At 42.6% G+C, this 11,902-nt stretch overlaps 1 long non-coding RNA gene across 1 annotated transcript; it reads right to left on the bottom strand.

Moving 5' to 3' along the window:
- Window positions 1-371: 371 nt before the first annotated feature.
- LOC107321022 (uncharacterized) lies at window positions 372-11,659 on the bottom strand. Its single transcript, XR_001558430.3, has 3 exons — window positions 11,571-11,659; window positions 2,769-2,943; window positions 372-2,505 (listed from the first exon to the last, which is right to left on the bottom strand). It is a non-coding gene; the product is annotated as an uncharacterized LOC107321022 (long non-coding RNA).
- Window positions 11,660-11,902: the final 243 nt, after the last annotated feature.

The following is an 11,902-nucleotide window of genomic DNA, read 5'->3' as shown; positions in this document are numbered from 1 at the left end:
CTTACTAACCACACATTCACGGAAGAAGAATTAAAAACAAAGGAGAAAACAAAAAGAGGAAAATTAACAAGTGGAAGCAGGTGGTGCGTGGTCTGTGATCATATGTTTGGCATTGCCCTATTTTCTAAGCAATACATATGGGAATCTCTTATTTTCATTTGCCTTCAGTTTTCAGTGTAGCTTGGCCATACTTCCTCTACAACAACACTGAGTGTCTTACATTTGCTCATCTCCAACATCTGGAGTGAAAAATCGGGTATTACGCAGCCCACATATCGCCTCATTCACTTACGCATGCCTTTTGCAGCAGCTTCTTCCTCCTCTGCTCTCTCCCCATAGCTGATACTTTCTGGAACACTGGTTCTCAAATCTTTTTTTTTCTATTTTATTTTAATATGCCGTGCACGTGGCAGGTGAATGAAAAAAATAGCAGAATTTAGGTGAAGAGACAGAGGCAATGGCAAGAAGTGTTCTGAAGAGATAGGAGATCAAAAAAGGTTTCATTCGCACATCCCTTGAAGGTCTATTCACATATATAATAGGCTCATCATATCTAGGAATTACTTTGCATCAGAGCTCAGTGTGTGCTCGTTTTATCAGCCAGCTTCCAAAAATGCATGCCTTAAGGAGGGGCTGCCACCACCTAGCCTGGGAAGCAGAGACAGGAGAGCAGGGCACACAGAGGAGTGGCTGCTAGGGGCAGAAAGTCAAGGCTTGTCCACAGCCATTTGCAGAGACTCACCAGCAAACATGGAAAACAAACACACTTGAGAAAGCAAACACAGATAGAAATATACACATACATGACCACACATATGGATGTATCTAAGATGCTCTCTCCTTATCCCTCATGCATTAGTTTCTTAGCCTTCACCCCTCTGAGTGAGTCACATAGAATTTCAGCACTGAAGGGCATACCCCAGGACCATGGGATGGCCACAGGAGAGATTTATGTCCCAGCTCTTGTGCTTCTGTTATCCTGACCAGGAAGTATGTCTCTATTCTGATGGGAGATGTCTTCAGTTTGGGGCTTCCCCAACACGATCAAGAAAGAAGAAGTGGAGTACATGGGGGCCCCCAAGTGGAAGTTAGGAACCAACTTGTGGGAGGGGGAGAGGGCTTCACCACCTCTTCCAGCAGCGCTGTTTCATCTCAGTTTGAAAGGAGCCTGAGAAAGCTATGTCAGCATTCTTTTCTAGATGTTTTGTGAATGAGGAGGTGAAAAGAGGAAAGAAAAAAAGCACAAGAAGGATTTTCAGTATCTGCCAACTTCCCTTAAAATCCTCTGCCTTGCCTGCTGGCCAGCCCAGCCTCTTGACGTTCCCCACTTAAGGGAAAGCCATACCTCATGAGATTCTGCAATCTAGGCAGCCATAAATTCATTTAGCTAATGCACAGCCACTGACTACTGACTGGGAGGCAAACGTCCAAACACCACAAGTGAATGGCATTAGTGAAGGCCACAGACAAATTTCACTGACTTTGCCAATGCACTCATCAATGCTAAGCCATGTCTCTCCCCATGTCCAAGCACAGCCACCAGCCCAAACACTCATGTGTCTCTGTTCACCATGGCCAGCTGCTGAACTTTCTCATTTGCTATCTTGAAACTTCAAGTTAAATGTGGTGACCTGTAATGATGCAATTAAAAAACATTACTATTTTACTGATAGAGAAAAGGCTTGAAAACCTTGAAAACAATAAATAAATGAAAAAATACAACTTTTAAGTAAATCTCAGCAGGTTTGAGGAGGTCTGGTTCATGATTTTTGAGTATTTCAGTTTAAGGACATTGCTCAAAACCAGAATGTCAATGTCAACGTTTCACAAATATTCATGAGAGAAATAAAAGCAAGAAATGATATATATGCTTTAGCATCAAAATTGGAAACGCTACCAGAATACTGGAGTTTAAGCAGTCATTGCAGGCAACAAAATCTATGCTAGGAATAGACTTCTTAAATAGTTCAGTGCAAAAAATCATAGAATGGCCTGGGTTGAAAAGGACCACAAAGATCATCTAGTTTCAACCCCCCTGCTATGTGCAGGGTCACCAACCACCAGACCAGGCTGCCCAGAGATACATCCAGCCTGGCTCTGACCACTTAACATTGACTCTGCCACCATACAGCATCCCCACAGTGTTCAAATAAAAGGGAAAAAACTACTTGTGACTACTGAACATCAAGAAACAAATGGTTTTGCTCTGGAAGAAAAAAAAAAAAAAAAAAAAAAAAGCCTTTTTTTCACCTCTATAAATATCCATATATATATATTTTTTTCCAATCATAATCCGTAACCTCAGACTTGAAGTGATGGCTTTAATCTCCCCTCCGGTGCCAACTACAGCCTCTGCAGCCCAGGTCAGCTCTCAGCTGTTGCTTGTCAGTTCAGCTCCTCTGTCTTTGGTGAGTTTGCATCAGAGCAGCTGCAAGTGCCGTTTAATTTGGCTGCTGGTCCCCCAGAGCCCATCCACAATCCCACGGTTATGTCGGCTCTGCAGGACTGATGAGAATAGAAAGTAGTTAAGAACTTGTATTGTGACTGAAGTCAGCAGATACGGCACTGTACTGAAGTAGCAGATCTGTCGAGTAAGAACATTTTTAAATAGTGACTTCTCAAAGTGGGATTTTACTGTAAGTTATAACATACCAGTTTTGTGATCTCTCAGCCCTGAGACTGTCCCTGTAATATTAATTATGCTTTCTGAAGTGCTACCCTTCATATTTTTCTCAGTGCTAGTAGAAATACTAAGAAAAGGCCAGTACCTTCCAATAAATATAAATTTCCTCCTACTTCTGAGGTAATCTGATCCATACAGATGCATTTCAAGGTCTGTCAAAGTTACTCAGGCTCATTCTGCAGCAGCCAGGGCATCCTCTGACAGGGAGTTTATGAAGACATTTCAGGGAAGCAGGTCCAAAACCAGGTGAATTTTGTTACCTGCAGAATGGGTAATATGACAAACAACAGGGTGACACATATCAGGCACATACGCCAACAAATGAAAAACAGTAAACAACAATGGAAAAGTAGAATCCAGACACAAAAAATACCCCAAGTAAAAGTCATTGTCGCAATGCTCCTGCATTCAAACATCTGAGCCATGATCAACGTTTTAACACACGTCAGTCCCTGTGTCTGCCTGATTCAAAAGCACAGGGATGCTGCCCCAAATACACCGTAGTATCATGTAGTACAGGAAGCCCAAGCACAGAACGACTTGCTCAGAAACATGTATGAGTTAATCCCAGCTCAAACCTGGCCCCCTGCAAAGCACACAGAATGGCGCTTAATCTTTTCCAAGCAGGTTTCCTTCCCTAAGCATGTACCAGCTCACCTCAGGAGACCATCAGGTTCTGGCTAATGGAAGCATTACACGAAGCTCAAACATCACCTACCCTAAAATGCAAGTCTCTGCCGGCTTTCGTGCTGCCAGGCATTTGGGAATACCTCCTAAAACCAAGGTGATGCTCGCTGTGTTGCACTGCAGAGCAAGTGTTCCTGCATGCTGCCACAGGAATTGGAAACCCTTTCTTGCCAGCATGCCAGGGAAGGAATCAGCCAAAGCAGGAATATCTCTATAGGTGTAACAAATACAGACTAGGTAATGAGGCAGCAGCATCCTGCCCTGTCCCTGGACAGAAGGCCACCCCACACCCATAGATGGAAAAACCACCCCAGCCCATGCATAGAACCTGAAAGAGCAACTGAAAACAGAGTAGGTCTAGCAAATACCAAGATGGAATTGAAAATCCTTGTCAATCTGAAACTAGACCATAGACCTAAACTGTGTGTAGTTTTTCTTTTCCTGTTAAATATTTCCCATTACAAGAGGAGCATCAAGCTGACATTTGAAATACACCATTTGACTGGAACTACACCACGAGTAAATGCTGCAAAGTGACTGCCTCACTGCACACAGCTGACAGTAATTATTTATAGGACTGCTCCTCCTTTGATAGGCACACATTATAGATGGCTGAATAACAGAAACATTTGTGAACAATTGTTTGGTGGCAGAAAAAAAGATGCTGCCAAAATTTTAACACTTAAACACAATACAATTAACCAGCTCCAAAGCCAAGCTCTTGTGAGCATGTGATTGATTTCGTAACACCCACCGAGCTCTGTGGGAGCACACACATGAGCAGTGTTTACAGGGTCAAGAGTGGATGGCATTGTGAAGGTTAAACACACAAATCACCCTCCGAGGTATGCTACCCAGGTTACAGGGAATAATTCCATCCTCATTCATTCAGCGCCAGCTATTGCTATAGCAATATGCAGGGAGGGCTGAATGGAGGCCTGAACCAGCATGTGTTTGTGCAGCCATATAGACACAGCACAGAGTACTGGGGGGATACAGGCATGATAGCACAGGGATTTGCAGGCTGAATCACACCTTTACCTCCAGAAACTGGAGGAAAAAAAAACTAGTCAGAAAAAAAAGCAAACATTAATGGCAACAGTTCTGTCCTGAAATTTAAAACAAAACAAAACAAAACAAAACCAAAACAAACAAACAAAAATCCACCCAGAATTTGGTTTGCAGAGGGCAGGAGACAGAGAAATTACCCTTCATTATGAAGAATATTCTTTATGAGGGCCTTAGGAGTGAAGGAGGAAAAACCCTACTTCATGGAAAGTAGCACTGCAAAAACAATACGATGACAATATAGTGACCCAAACTCTGAAGTCATTAGCCTCAATCAAATAGGGACATCAACACGTAGCCCATGCTTGGCTCAAAGTGCAATATCTCACATGCAAGCATTTCTCCTGCCAATACTCATTTTACCTTGGGGTCCTTGCCTGAGCCATGAGACAGCTGTGCCCATGACTGCCCATGCACCACGCTGATCCAGTCTCCAACCTGGGCAATTGCTATCCTAGCCTGCTTATCACCTCTCCATGTAAAGCATCTCTCTCAGACTCCATCATCCCTGAATCTGGCAGTCACTACTACTCCCACATGAATGCTCACCGACAGCTGACAGCACACAGCATGAAAGAGCAACAGGTGAGACATATCCCCAGATCCTCACTGCAAATTCTTCAGTATAGCTATGGTTGCTTCTAATCCAGTCCATGAATAGGGTAAGGGACAACAGCTTTAAAGTAAAAGAGGTGAGGTTTAGACTAGACATTAGATAGATATTCTTTACTATGAGGCATCAGAACAGGCTGTCCAAAGAAGCTGTGGATGACTCACTCATGGAAGGACAGGTTGGATGGGGCTTTGGGCAATAGGTCTAGCAGGAGGTAGTGAGCTAGCCCCTGCCCATAAGAGAACAAGTTGGAATCAGATGGCTCTTAAGGTCTTTTCCAACTCAAACCATGCTGTGATTCTGTGAATGATGCCCAGTGGCCAAATAGCTGGGACTACTTCACCTAACCGTACTGTTTTCCCTTTCCACTAACGATTGTCCTCTGCTTGCTTTCTTCATCTGTTTCTAAGCCACACAGTTTGCAGACGGTAGAAATTAAAAAAAATATATAAAAAATGTCCCAAATTAAATAAATTAAATGAAAAATAAATTCAGTGGAGTAACTGATGTAGTAAAAAAAATAGTCATTGGCTCTCATATTTTCCAGAGTGGCCCTAGCAGCATACAATAAAGAAATGCAAATCAAATATTCTTGCAAATAAGATCATTTTCAGAAAATTAATGCAAACAGTTCTGAGGAAAAAAACAAAAAACAAAAAACATCTCTAACCATTTCTACTTTATGTTTTGAATAGGGGAAAATGAGTAAACACAGCTGTCTGTCTATAGGGAGAAATGGAGAAATAAGGAAAGAGTCGGAACCATAAATTGTCCAAATTCAGGACAGAACCTTCAGCTGGGCTTGTAATCGATTTTAGCATTTTGGAACAGCAGATATAAAAGATACTTCTTTCCCACAATAGGTTTTTGGTGTTTCTGATCTATATTGGCATGATGATCTTTAAACGTAAGTGCTTTCTGACAATGCCTCATACGACAACACTTGTCCCAGGGTTTTGCTCTCATTCTGCTTACATAAGAAAAATGACAAGTGCAGATTATAACGTGAGTCCCACCAGTTCAGCCAAGCAAAGTTCATGCAGTAATGCCCCTGCTGAGGATAGTTATGCTATGCCACCCTCCAGGGAGTGACTGCAGGGCCAGACGTGCTCCTGTTGATTTCAAGTGGAAAAGCTCCAGCTGCCTCCAGCACATTTGAACAGTCAGACCTAGGAAAATGTTCAGTACAAATAACCTCAGCCACCCCAAGTCCAGCTCCAATTCAGTATTGACTAAGGCTAACAAGAAGAAACCATTAAGTTTCTTTCCACCTTCTTGAGCCTTGACTTGGAAAGCTCTTCCTAGGTTTTCAACAAGAACACATAACAATCAGCCATGTACAACCAACGAGCTTATGGTATTAATGCTGAAATTGCAGAAGCACCAGCATCAACAACTTTCTGTACTGCTGACAGAAGATGGGGGTAGGATCTTCATCACTGTGAAGAGACATTCCCAGCTGACTCACACCAATGTGATCTGCCTCAGGGTGAGATGAGCACCATAAGCTGGACCAATTCTTCACCTGTGCATCAGTGTAGAGGGCTTCTGGTAACGAAGCCATAGGTACACACTGCCATAGTGACTGAGGGGCAGTGTGTACCTAAAGCTTGGGTGCTTTCCCAAATACAGCCCAAAATGGTCTTCATCTTCCCAAAAAGGACCTTCAGCTTTCCACTTCCATCAAATAAAAGAGACATGCCAGACAAGAAGAAAACGAAATAAACAGCTACATAACAGCATGAAGATGGAGAAGGCCAATTTTGAGGGAGGAAATGCATTACTTATTGGTGGTAAATGGACAGGTGGATGAGATAAACTTAAAAGTCTTTTCCAACCTTAATGATTATATGATTCTATGATCATTGCCTGTCCCACCATTGCCCCTAGGCTAGTGAGCAGTTGGTGCTCACATTCATTGGCATCATCTACCCAAATAATCATGATGGAACCAATCAGCATAGACACAGAGGGCGCTGGGGGATGTTGTGCGGTGAGTACTTAACACTGGAGTCACTATGGGTCCCTTCAATGGACAGCAATGCTATGGAGGTCTTAATGATATGCTGAGGAATCCATAAATACTGGAGTGCTGATGGGTGTTCAGAAACCCCAGGCATTCAGCCGGGTCCTTACCAGACCTACAGGAGAAAATAGGCAAAAGCTATTGCAGTTCAGAGCTGTTGCTAAAGGCTTCTGTAAATGCAGAAACGTACAGAGCGATTGTTGCAGGATCCCTGAGTGTTGCCATGCCAAATGCCAAATCTTTCATTTCAGAGAAATTTCCAGCTGCCTCACTTGAATTGTTTCCTGCCACTGAGGCAAAGCTGTCGCCTGCCAAAAATAAATAAATAAATAAATGAAAATAAAAGCCAAATAAAATCCGCTGCCTCTCATTAGATCAAAGGTTGGCAGTGGAGATAAACCACCGCACAAACATGCAGCAGAGCAATTGAGTACAGAGTCATTTGTCACTTTTAATAATACTACAGTTGTAAAATGATGATAATGGAAATCAAGTTACCCTAATGGTAATAAAATATTTGTAAACTAAACTTGTTCATTTTGACTATAAAAGAGACATTGAAATAATTTAACTGCAGAGAATAAAATTGAAATGGGTCTGTAATTACATAGATTTTCAGCATCTTCTGCTTTATGAAAAGAACTAATGGCTGATGACTCCCACATTTCCAGCACCTTACTCTGAAAACAAAAGATCAGAAATATGTACCAGATGTACAGAAAAGGGGCCTGCAGCAACAATTCAGAAGTGATGCATACATTTCTTCCAATTTCTCTTTCTTACTAGTAGCAAGGCAAGTGTCACATCTCATTAACAGAGTGAGCCTGCATGCAGGTGAAACTTCTCAAAGCCAAGAGAAGGGAGAGAAGTATTAATGAAGTCACTGGATTCCAAGATCCTCCTCACCACTGTCAAGTTAAATATCCCTGGAGGATTTCTGGTGACTTTGGTAAATCAGCATACTAACAAAGTGCGTGTTGAAGTGGTCTGACATGGCTCACTTATCCATCACCTGACCTTCCTTCCCAAGATTGGTGAGTTCAAGGTAATGACTGCAGGAAGTTTAGCAGCTTTCTTTAATTGCTCAGATTTCTTTGAATTCTGTTTTGACCCATTTTCTAATGATTTTCCTGGAACACTTCACATTAAACAAGTTCTAGAGCTGTCAGCTGAAAAGCATGGCAGTCCCAAAGGAAAAACTGCAGGGAGCTGAAAAGTGCCTTGGTAGCCTGACTCATCCTTGGATTCTTCCTGCTGCTGTTTAAGATTTCATATTAATTTAAATTAGAGCCATGTGAGATTTTCCACAGCACCTAGATTCTAGGAAAGTCATATCTCTGAGACTACATCTCTCTGATTTCAGAGTAAACCACTTCATTTTGTCCATGCCTTGTACCCAAGTTGGATCTAAATTGAGCCAAATCAATCAGGGCTGGTACTTCAGCTCAGGCATGTTGCTCCTTCACACCCATGCGTGTTTTGAAACTGGATGACCTGGCCACCTGCACATGAGATTTCTCACAAAGTATTGTATTTCTCTGAATTTGTCTGCAGGGAGTTGCTTGTCATGTATCAGAAACTCATAGAGAAAATCTGGACCCTGGGGAAAACTGAAAGAAGCCAGCCCATAAGGGGCTGCCAAAAATCTTGCCAGCAACATTTTTGTTGCTGCATTTTCAAATGTTCATCCTATTATTATTATTACTAAAAGAGCTGTGATTAGCACTGTACTGTCAATGCTCCTGACACAGAGGAAGGAACCCGGAGGAGCAGATCCTGAGGACTCCAGGGAACTCCACAATATCTGGTGGCCCAACACATTCTTTGAGGGAAAACTAAAAACCAAACTACCAATTACTGTCCTAAATTGCTGATGTTAGTACAGAGGGAGCCAACAAGATGGGTTTGTGCATGGCTGAGCCTGAATGCCAAGCTTTGTGGCTGCCAGCACTGGAGCAGGTTGCTGGAGCTGGGCCACATGATCACTCTGCCTGTGTTCTCACTGGGCATCCGGAGACAAGGACGCTCACAAGGCGGAAAGGAGTCTGCTTCAGAATGAATGGGTTTGTGGACTTCAGTTGAATTCAATGGTTCCACACAACATTTCCTGACCTCTCTGGCAAAAACCTCCTAAATGCATTGCCATCCACACCTCTCCATTCAGCAATGACCTGCCTTCTGTCCATCTCTACTTCAACTCTCCTCTCTTGTAAAGGGAAATTATAACAACATAGTCCTCCCTTTTAGCTCTGTTTGGGGAATGGACCATGCTGTAAATGCAGAGAGTAACTTGCACAAGCCAGAGTGAGCCGAGCAGTTCTCATTAGCTTCTACCAAATAACATATTTATGAAAGCAAGCTCCAGCAGTGGAAGCTGCCTGCCCAATCTCAGAATGCATGGAAAAGGTTTTAGGAAGCTTTGCCCACTTGGAGACACTCCAGGAAAAGTCAGCCCAAGTGTCAGTTTCCTAAGTGCTGAACTGGAATGGAAAATAATGGGGGACAAATCTCTGTTGTCTGGCTTCTCTTGATGCCAGCTAAAGACCAGCTAGGCTTATTGACTCTGGCTGCAGACTACTGCCATAGACCATCCTGGGTGACTTCACGGTGGTTCACAGCACTCTGGGGAACCTTCTTTGCTGTGGCAAGGTATGAACAGAGACATCTGGGGTTCAGACAGGGCCAGCTTAGATGTCTCTTGCCCCGGTGATAGACATATTCATGGAAGAAGCTCTTGGATGCCTCAGTGGTACACCATACTTGGAAAGTGTGCTGTTCTCTGCAGACACAAACACCCCACCATCAAGCTGCCAGCTGCAAGACATAGGACACAGGAAACAACCATATTATCTGATTCAGATAAACATTATTTTTCCAGTTACAACTGGCTGGCTGTATCCTCTCTTAAAACATCAATACACAGCAAAAAAAATAAAATGTAACTGTAGGTATCTGGGATTTTGAGTGAGGGGGAAGGTGTTATTTATTTTTCCTATGAAAGTGAAGAAAATCATAATCTCTGGAGTGAAAACCCTAATATGCAATCTCAACCAACTCATAATCCAGATTCACCTCATTAAATGAAATCCTTCGTTCAATTTTGTTTCATTTTTCATCCTAGCAAAACAAAACAAAAAAACACCATGTTCTGGAATAAAACCTAAATGAATTTTCAGGATAATCGCAGATGCATAATCCATGCAATCAATCATATCCAAATCTAACATGCAATTAATCGCTCACAACTACCAATGAAATTTCATACCTTGTTTCATTTCCTTGTGCAAAACCTGTTATTTATTCATGCCCTTGAAGATTCTAAATGAAGTGGTAACACTAATTTGTCCCAAGTCATGTCAGAGAAAATTTGGTCAATAATACACTAAACATCAATTTCAGCCTCTGACAAACAATACATGAACACAAGTCTCTGAGACTCGTTAAATATACCCGGGTGCCAACAGAAGTACTCAGTTCTGACCACTCACTGTAACTTGAGGAACGTGCTCTAGACTATGACTCTGACACAAAATAAAAAGAAACTGCTGTCACTAGTAATAGGAGATCAAAATACCTGTTTTTGTCATGGGACTGGCTGAAGCAATGAGGCTCAGATGGGTAAATGTGGGCTTTTCAGTCCCAGCTCTTCACAAGGCACATGGTGCAGCCAGGGCCACCTTCAGTCAGTGGAAAAAGACTCAGCAATTACAGAGTCATTGGCTCAGTTCAAAGTTTCTCAGTGCTGATCCTGGAAGTCCACTGAATGAGAACATGCCAGAGAACTGTCTGGAATACGTCAATAAATAAAACATACGTGGTCCAAACACTAAAATATAGGCCAAGAGATTAATTTTGAAGAATATATTTTTTAGAAAGATATTCATGCTCTTATATACACGTGTATATAAAAATCTACAAAGTCTACAAACACACCTCAAGCCTGCTGTCAGTATCTTAGGATGAATTACTGCTGTGACATATGGTTTGTTTTCCTCTTTTAAGGAACCAAGAGAGCCTATATTCACTGTTTATCAGATTGCCTATTTCCCATGCTTAAAATAACATATATGTAAAAGAGCAGACTGAATGAGTGCTTCACAGGGCTTTGTTCACAGCTGTAACCTAAATGAATTTTACACGAGTAGAACCATTTACTGCATATTTAACTTTGCAAGTGCTTTGGAAGACGTCCTGTAACACTGACTTTGCTTTTCTCTGCTTGGTTGCTCTCAGACTGCCTTGAGCTGTTTGCATCTGCACAGTTACAGAAAGATGCGGTCTTTTGGGTTTGTGGCCATCAAACAGTGCATGACCACAGGACACTTCTCAGGTTGCAAAGCCTCTCCCCCCAGCACAGCACTGCCAACACAAGTAAGGTTTGCTCAGAGCTGGCACAAAACACTCAGGGTCTGGCAGTGATGTGAGGTGCTGGAGCACTCTCATCACTACATTTAAATCATCAAGAAGCATTGCCTGACAAGTAGAAAGCTAACCTGGACTTAGAGATTTTGCATTTTCCTTCTCTGCAGACTGGACACTCAGACTTATCACATCTCTGCCTGTGTTGCCCCGGGGCTGCCTGTGTTTAAATTACACTCCTTGTAACCATGGTGAAGCGTGTGGTTCCATTCCTTATGAATAAAGCCCTTCCTGAGCATCTTATAACATGGCTGCCCATGAGCAAAAACTTATTCTTTGACCTCTTTTTCCTCCCTCTGCTCCCAGCTCTGATGCATCAGAGCCACGTGGGAAGGGGGGGGGGGGGAGGGGAAGGCAACCAACAGAATTGCTGGCAGGATCAGGAGGAGTGAAATTGCAGTTGGTG

Source organism: Coturnix japonica, chromosome 1 (genome assembly GCF_054131305.1).
Source record: "Coturnix japonica strain WE chromosome 1, WE-NBRP24, whole genome shotgun sequence".
Taxonomy (NCBI): Eukaryota; Metazoa; Chordata; class Aves; order Galliformes; family Phasianidae; genus Coturnix; species Coturnix japonica.
This window is presented reverse-complemented; position numbering and strand designations above follow the sequence as displayed.